General features: G+C 43.1%; 1 long non-coding RNA gene across 33 annotated transcripts; it reads right to left on the bottom strand.

Moving 5' to 3' along the window:
• Positions 1–352: 352 nt before the first annotated feature.
• LOC119300679 lies at positions 353–6,479 on the bottom strand. Of its 33 annotated transcripts, none has more exons than XR_005146583.1 (12): positions 5,798–6,466; positions 5,097–5,179; positions 4,390–5,003; positions 3,772–3,887; positions 3,637–3,678; positions 2,844–2,948; positions 2,447–2,603; positions 1,906–2,035; positions 1,783–1,818; positions 1,440–1,494; positions 1,146–1,344; positions 353–958 (listed from the first exon to the last, which is right to left on the bottom strand). It is a non-coding gene; the product is annotated as an uncharacterized LOC119300679 (long non-coding RNA). The 33 variants fall into 33 exon arrangements; XR_005146571.1 differs by lacking the exon at positions 3,637–3,678 and having other exon boundaries at positions 2,680–2,948; positions 4,390–4,501; positions 4,913–5,003; positions 5,798–6,464; XR_005146579.1 differs by having other exon boundaries at positions 2,680–2,948; positions 3,772–5,003; positions 5,798–6,479.
• Positions 6,480–9,314: the final 2,835 nt, after the last annotated feature.

Here is a 9,314-nt window from a genome sequence, read left to right as displayed (position 1 = left end):
TCCTACCGGGTGAGAGAACAGTAAAAAAATTTAACTATGTACCTTAGCTATCTAAGACTAATGAAAACTGCAATCTTGAAAGAGGAAAACAACATTGGAAATCCTAATGTTCCTGGTCCTGAATAGTGTATTCGTCTAAATATGTAGTTGATCACCCGGTGCAAAGTAAGAAACTTCTCATGATATAACGCTGGGAACCTAAAAGCAAGTGTATGATTTTGCAGCTTAGAATGTGTGAACTCACAACTCAGACAAACAACTCAGACAACTCAGCTTAGAATGTACACGCCTAAACGCTGGGAAGAACCTAAAAGTAAAAAACATTCCAAGGGAAAATGTGTGAACTCACAACTCAGACAAACTACTAACAGGGCCATGTATGATTTTGCAGCTTAGAATCTACATAAAACAGAACAGTGCAGGTAACCTCTACCTAAATCTCACTACTAACTTTATTCGAACATTTATTCTTAGATCATCGGTACTCCTTTTATGTACAAATCATGCAATATCTCTATAAATCAATGCCAATGCACGCACATGCACAAGTCTGAACTAAACAATATATATGATATAGCATAATTATATGATCTAGAATAGATGCATGATCAGGGGAGGAAGATGGTGAAGCCAAAGATGACTGCTAAAGTTTCGCTACTCCTTGATCATCTTGCCCAAAACTAAGGTTATTACTGCAGGAACATTCAACCCTCATTATATGTTCTCCTGATTGCATAATTGTTATCTTCACAAATTCTTCAATTGCAGGATATAGCTTCACCAGATCTTCGACAAGAAAATCATGCAACTCCACCGCAAATTCAACCCCAGTAGGTCCACCACCGATAATCACAAAGTGAAGGATCTTCCTTCTCTCCTCTTCACTGAGGTTAGGAGGTGACGCCTTTTCAAAGCAGTCTATCACGCTCTTCCGAATCTTTCGGGCATCCTCCACGACCTGGCATTTACAATGTGAGGCTGTAAGCACAAGATATGACTAATACTGTACGGTACAATAACCTAAAGTATCAATACCATATATCTCAAGATTTTGCAGGAAATTAAACTGTAACTTACATCTTAGGATTGAAACATGAGAAATAGCAGAACAGTAAAGAGACACACAATGCCAATAAGGATTTGACCTTCAGAAAGTGGCAATGCCCCATCACACCAGGAGTGTTGAATGTATTCACAGTAACTCCAAGAGCAACAACCAAGTAATCATAATCACCATGAAATCACCATTCCCGTCCAAATTAGTCCCAACAGCAGAGCGGCAGTGGACGGCTTTCGTCGGATCGATCTTGAAGTAAATATTCACATGTTTGATTGGAGTATAACCTGGAAACAAAATCAATCTCGAAAGATTACAGAGAGTGAGGAGGCCGCATGAAGAGATAGAGAGAGAGAGAGATAGAGTGTTTGCTGAAGCTCACCTCGGTGTGTTGGCATCGGATATGTGGCGTTCAATGCGGACTCCTTAGCCAAACACTAAGTTATTTAAACAGGTCTGAGATTATTCTGAGATGGCATCGGATATGTGAAGCACTCAATCTCTATAGCCAAACACTATGCATGCTGAAATAACTAAGTTTTGTTTTCAACAGAATTCTGAGATTATTCCATTCTCAAGCAAGTACACATATGTGAAACACCTTTTCAGTGAAGAAGCATAGTGGAAGGCACCATCCAGCCATGAATATAAATAAAATGAAAGGACAACCAATGAAAATATCTACAACAAAAGCATTCCACTAAGATGGATCATTAGTAAATTACCAGTATCATGTATCCCTTGGCCTCCTCTGCGAGCGCCTGCTAAAGCAGAGTAGAGCAAGTGCCAGGTAGCTTACTTTTTCAAACAAGACACACAAGCAAGAGTGAAGCTGCACGAGAAGATACCTTAGAGAAGCCATCAGAGTAACCAGACGGCGAGCTGAATAAGTGTGTGACCTACTGGTGGCCGCCATCTGGGTCGGGCCCCTCCTCCCACGGCAGCAAATCCTCGCGGCACCACTGTCACATGCTAGGCCTGAAGCGCGACGGAGTTAGGGTGGTGGACAAGAAGGGTGATGCCACAGCGGACGGCGAGGCTGGGTCAATAACATGCCATCATATTTTAATTCTATTTTGGCAAAAAGGAGATAGAAATGTAGCAACCTGGCATAACTAATTAACTATTCTAATTTAAGGCGGATGATTGCATGTAATCACTAATCGTAAGTAATCAACAAGGCTAAATGATGGAATGAGAAGAAGAATGTATTTCATGAAATAGAGCAAGAGACAGAAACTTGAAAGAAAAAAAAAACACTCAACGCTTGCAGGTGAAGCACATCATATAAAATGGATGGTCACCAATCAGGAAATGTGCAAAATATATAATGGAATTTCTTTGAACTAACTACAATACATCGTCTGTGAAGCAAGAGTGAGAAAATACCAGGAACATGATTAGTGTAGTAGTTCTCTGGCTCACACTACACAGGAGCTGCTGTTGTGGCAGGAATTAAGGGCAAGGAGAGTAGGAGCACATGCTTGCTGGAGATCCTTGGCTGGCCGGTCGAACACGCAGCCACAGCAGAGAGAGTACCACTACCCTAGAACAAGCACATGTTAAATGGAAAAATCCCTAACAAGAGATTTTCTTTTGCACAGGAAGTATCAACGCCTCACATTTTCAAAGGCAAAGGGGCTCCAAATTTCACGAAGATATAAGATGCTAATATAAGATGGAAGCATCCAAGCAAAACTTTCATTCACCAAATGAAGTGTCTTAACTTTGGTTGCTCACGCAAAATTTCTTGTCAGCTGTTGCATGTTCAGCTGGTGTCACCAACCTTGCATATTCGTTGTCCTTTATGTTTTGCCCAGAATGCTCAATTCCATTATTGCATGATGCCACAGCTGAAGAGCTTGGCATTCTTGCGACCGTCTTACCGCCTCTGTTTACAAGCCAAGAAATATTAGGAAAGAAAATTGATAAGGCACAAAAGCAAATATTATTTATTTGTGTCACATTTGTAGGATTAAGGTTGACATATGACTACCCTTGTCTAAATTAGAGTTGCACATGCCCAACTCCATATTATTTCCGTTACAGCTATTTACACACATAACTGAACTCGCACTCAAATGCACTGGTTTGGTGGCATGGTGTAGTGTAACAAGCAGTCGCTCAATCATAATATTCATAGTAGCTTGGATGTGAAATTGGATACATCATTAGATTCTTCTCAAAGCAAAATTTTGAGTAATGCTACTCATATCCTAGCTAGTCAAATTAGGAATGGAGATCTGTGCTACAAGGATTCCTAAATGAATCCTAGTCTCATGAAACACCTGTTATCTTCATGAAACACATGTTATCTTTAAAACCATGATACTTGGCCACAGGGAACCAAAGCAACGATCCAAAGGAAATAAAATTATGTAATCTGAAGCCAATATCAGAGTGTAACATACTCATAAGCTGCCTGAATCGTTCTTGAATCTCATTCACCTTTCTACACTCTTGAATCAACATCCAACCATTTTGATCACAAATCCCAACCTCACGCCACATATCAAACTAAAAACTGCAGACATATGTTTGCTAAGGAAACTGAGATTTACGTAAAGCTCAGACTTTACTAAGAATTTCAAAAAGATCTCTTCTCTTTGTTGTCATTCCTCCTAAATTCAGAATGCATGGGTCATAGAAGAACACTCATTCTTTTAGCACAAACTCATGGGAAAAACTGGATGTGGCTTGAGGAGATGCCTCACCTTGAACCGGCGCACAGATCGCCTCCGCCTAGCACGAGTGCCTTGTCCAGGGAGGAGGCCTGAGCCTCTGACGATGACATCGCCAAGCAGTCGCTCAATCATAATATTCATAGTAGCTTGGATGTGAAATTGGATACATCATTAGATTCTTCTCAAAGCAAAATTTTGAGTAATGCTACTCATATCCTAGTAAAAGTTAATAAAATAAGCAAATGTAAAAGCAGCAAATAATTCTTCATATGAGCTATAATAGGAAATCGTAATTACAGTAAAGTTTCATAACAATATACGTCGCAGCCCAGATATATTGTTACTATGCTTTTCACACCCCAAGGCTTCCTCGACGCTGGCTTCTTGTTCTCTCAAACTTGGAAAGAGAAGTTTGCATACTGAAAGTGAATAATACGAATGCAAGGATTTTACTCGGCTTTAGAGTGCCTGTGGACCCGATGCTACCCTGCTCCCCCAGCACGGCGGCCTGTTGGGCGGCGAGGAAGAGGTAGCAGCGGCCCGAGCTGGCTCGGGATGCAATCTTCAAGTATATATTGTGACCACCTTATTTGTTGATACTAAGAAATGTAAGAAGAAGCTAGAGTAGTGAAGGTTTAGATGTTGTACCTGGTCAGCAAATCTACACTACACTGTTTGGAAGAGCGTCGGACGGATCCAGCCATTTCTGACCAGAGACGCACCAAAGTCTGACCTAACAACCCCTCTTTTCTTCTCTCGCCTCCTCACATATTAAAAATATTGCGTATTAAATTTCTTTAGCAAAGGAAAGCTCAATGAGAATTGAATAACTTTGAATACATAAGCGACAATTAAATGCGGCATTCAACCAAGGCAAAAATTTAATGTTTTGTATGCCTTCTTTTTACTGTCGGCAAAGCCGAGAACACATCCTCAGTCACCGCGGACAAAATAAAACAAGACACATTACTGAGATTAAACACCATGGCAGAGTACCATTCAGTCTTATGTGGGATTTAGGCAAGTGTGCTACTGTAGTAAGAAAATAAATAAAAAGATTAATATGCAAATTGGCCTATAGTTTAAAGAATCAAACTCAAAAGGTAACTTCCTACCATATCTTCAGTGAAGAAATTTAACTTGAGCATAAGAGGGGAATTTATTGCTACACCTATATGCTTTTGATCCTTGCACAGTTAGTGCAGGACAGTCACTGCTTTGATTTCTTCCCTGGCCCAACTCGCTTTGAACCACCGGAGTTCCTTAATTTCAAGATGTGTATATAGACAATTTGAATGACTATATGAATTGAAAGTACATAGATAAACATATAAGAGAAGATGCAGCACCAGCACCTGTTGTTCTTGGGCGTCTGAATCTGATCATCCTTTTCTTCAGCATCAAGCGAAGAAGCATCAGCCTGAGCATCAGGGGTGGCCTGAATCGCAAAACAAAACGGATCAGAATGCAAAGATGTGTATATACAGCTCGGCTGCTGGAGCACAGGGTGCAACAGTTTTGTTGGCCTCACCTGCTTTGTCAAAACCTAAGAAAAGAAAACCAAATCTTCTCTTCTAACTTCAAGTCACCAATAAGAGAGGAAGCAGTTGGTACAGAATAACTGCTGCAACTACGAAAAGAAAAACTGGAAATTTTACTTATGCACAGTATAGTGCCTAGCCATCAATTGAATATAGGTGTAGTACAACAGCTCTTACAGACATTAGCACAAACAATTTGCAGGCAAACTTATACCTGGCAGAACACAACCTAAGAGAAGGCAAAATTCCACCCCCAAAACATAGGCAGAATGCATATGTAAGTGCAAATCGCCATGGTTATTGGCCTATCAACCAACAACGGTTCAGAGAGACAAATGCTAGCAAGGGATTGCCTAGAATTTTGCCATATGCTCTTTTCTTTGTCCAAATAACTTCATATTTGGTGCTGAAGTTACTAATTCGTCTTGGAAGAAGGAATCCATCATGAGATGGAAAGGAGAGAATAAAATCACTGACTATCAATTGAGAGAGGGGAGAAAGAGAGTCGAGCTTACCTCGATGTTGTGTATCGTGGCGTCGAGCAAGAGCCGCTGGTGGTGCCGTCATGGAAGGAGGTGCTCCATCGAGGAGCCACCACTGGTGCCATGGCATCAGAAGAGGTGCAGCCAGGGATGAGACGAGGATACACCGCTAGACTCCTTCTTCCTCTTCCCCTGTGAGATCCTTCTTTCACTCCCTCGATTCACCTCTTCTCCTGCTCCCTCTCACTTGCTGCCCTCCATCCTCGGCGGATCCACGTCGCTGGAAGCTGGTGGGGCGAGGTGGCCGAAGGAGGAGGCGTGTGGATCTGGGCCGGCCGGATCAGCAACCCCGGCTCCTCCTGTTGAGCACGGAGGTCCTCATTTTCTCTTTCTCCCGCAGGGACCGATCCATGGCTGGATCGATTCGAGCGTCGCCCTTCCCTTGCAGGTCGCTGCCGCGCCCGCACGCCTCGGGTCCGGTGAGATCCGGGATGACGAGGGGGGATGGGATGCGTGAGGGGAAGGTCGCCGCCGCGCCACCATCTCCCCCCTCCTCCTCCGCCACCAGAGGGCGCCGCCGCCACCATCTCCCCCCTCCTCCGCCGCCAGAGGGCGCCGCCGCCACCATTGTCGAGGGAGTGGAGGGGATGAGGAGCTTGGGAAGGCGGCTGTAGGGGGAAAAGATTTAGGCCTTCTTTGGTTCATAAGATTGGAAAACCATAAGAATAGGAAAGTTATAGAAAATGAGATGATATGTATCTTAAATCCTATGCATAGGAATAGAAAAGAAGATGCCCTTTGATTCACATCATAGGATTTTTTCCATTGAGTCTAAGCTAATGTTTATTTTCCTATGAAATGTGAAGGTTGAAGGATAGGAAAAATTCCTCCATAAAAATAGGATTTTATTACAAACCAAAGAGCTCTGAAGGAATTTTTCCTATAGAAATCTTAGGCCTTCTTTAGTTTGTATGAATTTTGTAGGAACTCTATATGATAGAATTTGCTAAGGAAAAATTCCTTTGAAGCCCTTTGATTTATAGGAATGGATTTCTATTTCTATGTAGGATAGGAATCCATCCTTCACATTTTGGAGGAAAAAAACATTAGTCTAGACTCAATGGAAAATTTCCTATCCTATGCATCAAATGGCATCTCTTTCTCTATAGGAATTGAGACGCATGTCATCTCACTTCCTACGATTTTTCTATTCCTATAAAATTATTATCCTATGAACCAAAGGAGGCCCTATCCTATGAAAATTTTACAAAATTCCTTCGAACCAAAGGAGGCCTTAGGGTTGGAGACTGAGGGAACGGGAGGAGAAAGCGGACGGGCGCGGGGCTCATCACGGCGCAGTGGTTTTTCCCCTCATGTGGTGCGCTGCACCCCCACGCGCGGGCGCGGTGCGTGGTTTTTTAGCCGAGATAATTGCATCTATAGTCCTCGTACTTGCTGGTCACATCCAATTCAGTCTTGAAACTTGTGTATTGCTTCAATACGGTCCCGGTACATGAAAATACGTGATCAATACGGTCCCTGAGATTGAAACGTCAGTCCTGGCTCTACACGTCACATACGTATCTCGTATTTCTGTAGTGAAGACCACGTTTATATGCGGCCCATATGTCAGTGGGCCGAATGGGCCGAGAAATAAAATGAAAAAAAGGCAAGGGGGATTCGAACCCACTAGCTGTGCCCAACCAGTACCCGAGCCGGCCACCAGACCAAGTGTGTGTTCTTGTTTAACATGGGGATGCACCATATATTATAAGCATATCACTATTTCTTTAAAAAATTATATGTGAATTTTAAAATATTCATGAGTTTTTATTTTAAAAAAAGTTCATCGATTCACAAAATGTTCATCTACTACCACTATAAAAGAAAGAGAGGGCGAAGAACCAAACAATCAGACCCATTCATCAACAAGATTTAATGGCTCTTAATCCTCCAATGTTTAACCCTCTGGTGTTTAACGATACAAACCACGCATCAAGCCACTAACCCTACTCTGTCGTTCAAAAAAAACTTTGGCAACAACGCACGAGGCACGACCTACTGCCCCCTCCTCCCAACGAACGGCACAACACGGGCGGTTCCTCCCGTGCGCCGCTCGACGCCCCGTTGTTCCTCCAGCAGCCGTTCGCCGCCGCTGTTCGCTGCCCGTCACGCCCTTCGCCGCAGGTCGCCACGGGCCGCCTCGCCCTTCGCCGCCGGAGCCGTCACGCCCTTCGCACTTCCCTCTCCCGAACTGCCCACCACTTCTCACGGGCGCCCTCTCTCCCGGCCTCCTCGCCGCCTTCCCGACACCCTCGCCAACGCGTTCTCAGCGGGGCTCCTCGTCCTCTCGCTGGACCTGGCACACTCCTCGGCGCCGTCGCCCCCACCCCCCACCCCGGGTCGCCGTTGCCATTATGCCCTCGCCGGCGCGCTTGTCGACGGTCTCGCTAATCTGCAGGCGGATGCCAATCTGCAGCAGCAACACCAGCTTCTGCGCGCGGGCAGACGCTAATCTGCATTCAAGAGAAGATGCATGTACACTCGTGGCTCATTTATTTGTTTTACTGTTTGTTCTGTAAGTATTCTCTAATGCCAGCCATAATAGTGCTGCGGCGAACACTGTCCATGCTGCTAGCGATGTACGTGTGAGGAACAGAACGGAGCCATGGTGGAGAACGTCAGCACTGTTGTGGCTTTTGTGCTACCCATATGAGACTACGTCTCCCTTCACTGAGTAAATACATAGGCAATTCTTCATCAATCCCACTACATGTTTGTCATAGTTACGAGATACAGTCGATTGATGCTTGCAGCCATGATTCATGTTCAGTTGGACCAAATCGGACATGCTATGAGGTCCTTATTTCTCAAAGTTGGCTCTGTTTTAGTTATGGTTTTTACTGTATCTAAATAAACAATTTGATTTATGGCTTATGGTGAAGGCGAGAGGATATTCTTTTCATTATGGTAATTGACAGTTACATATGGAAGAGTAGAATTTTCAGTTTCTTATTTTATTTTTTACTGTGGATCGTTAAAGGAGAACTTTAGGTCTTTTATTTAGGTTGGACATTATCAGGAATCTTGTTCTGTTGCCTCTACTTACTTTACTCTAAGGCAATATGTCCTTTTCTGAATTTATTCCAATATTGCAGAGCGTCTTCTAATTTTTTTCCTTTTGGCATGGACTAGGATTCACATTGAGTACTACAGTATTCTGTAGAGTACATGTCTGATTATTATTATTTTCCCTATACATATTCTATGGATGTGAAATAGGATAATCTGAACTGAATTTCTATCAACAGCAAGCGGCTCAACGAGGACACTGAATTTCTCTCCTGTGAGCGATCATTAATCTCCCACTATGTTCTGTACTTCCTATCTTCTGTACTTCCAAGCTCCTATATTTTTGAACTAGACAATCAGCTTCTACATGTGCTGCACTTGCAATATTTCTTCTCAAACTAAACTTCTACACCAATGCCATTTTGTGTTTTTTTTAAACTCTGATGCTATTGTTTCAGCCAATAATATTGAAATGTGT

The sequence above is a fragment of the Triticum dicoccoides genome, chromosome 5A, assembly GCF_002162155.2.
Source record: "Triticum dicoccoides isolate Atlit2015 ecotype Zavitan chromosome 5A, WEW_v2.0, whole genome shotgun sequence".
Classification (NCBI taxonomy): domain Eukaryota; kingdom Viridiplantae; phylum Streptophyta; class Magnoliopsida; order Poales; family Poaceae; genus Triticum; species Triticum dicoccoides.
The sequence above is the reverse complement of the archived record's forward strand: the minus strand, read 5'-3'. Positions and strand labels throughout refer to the sequence as shown.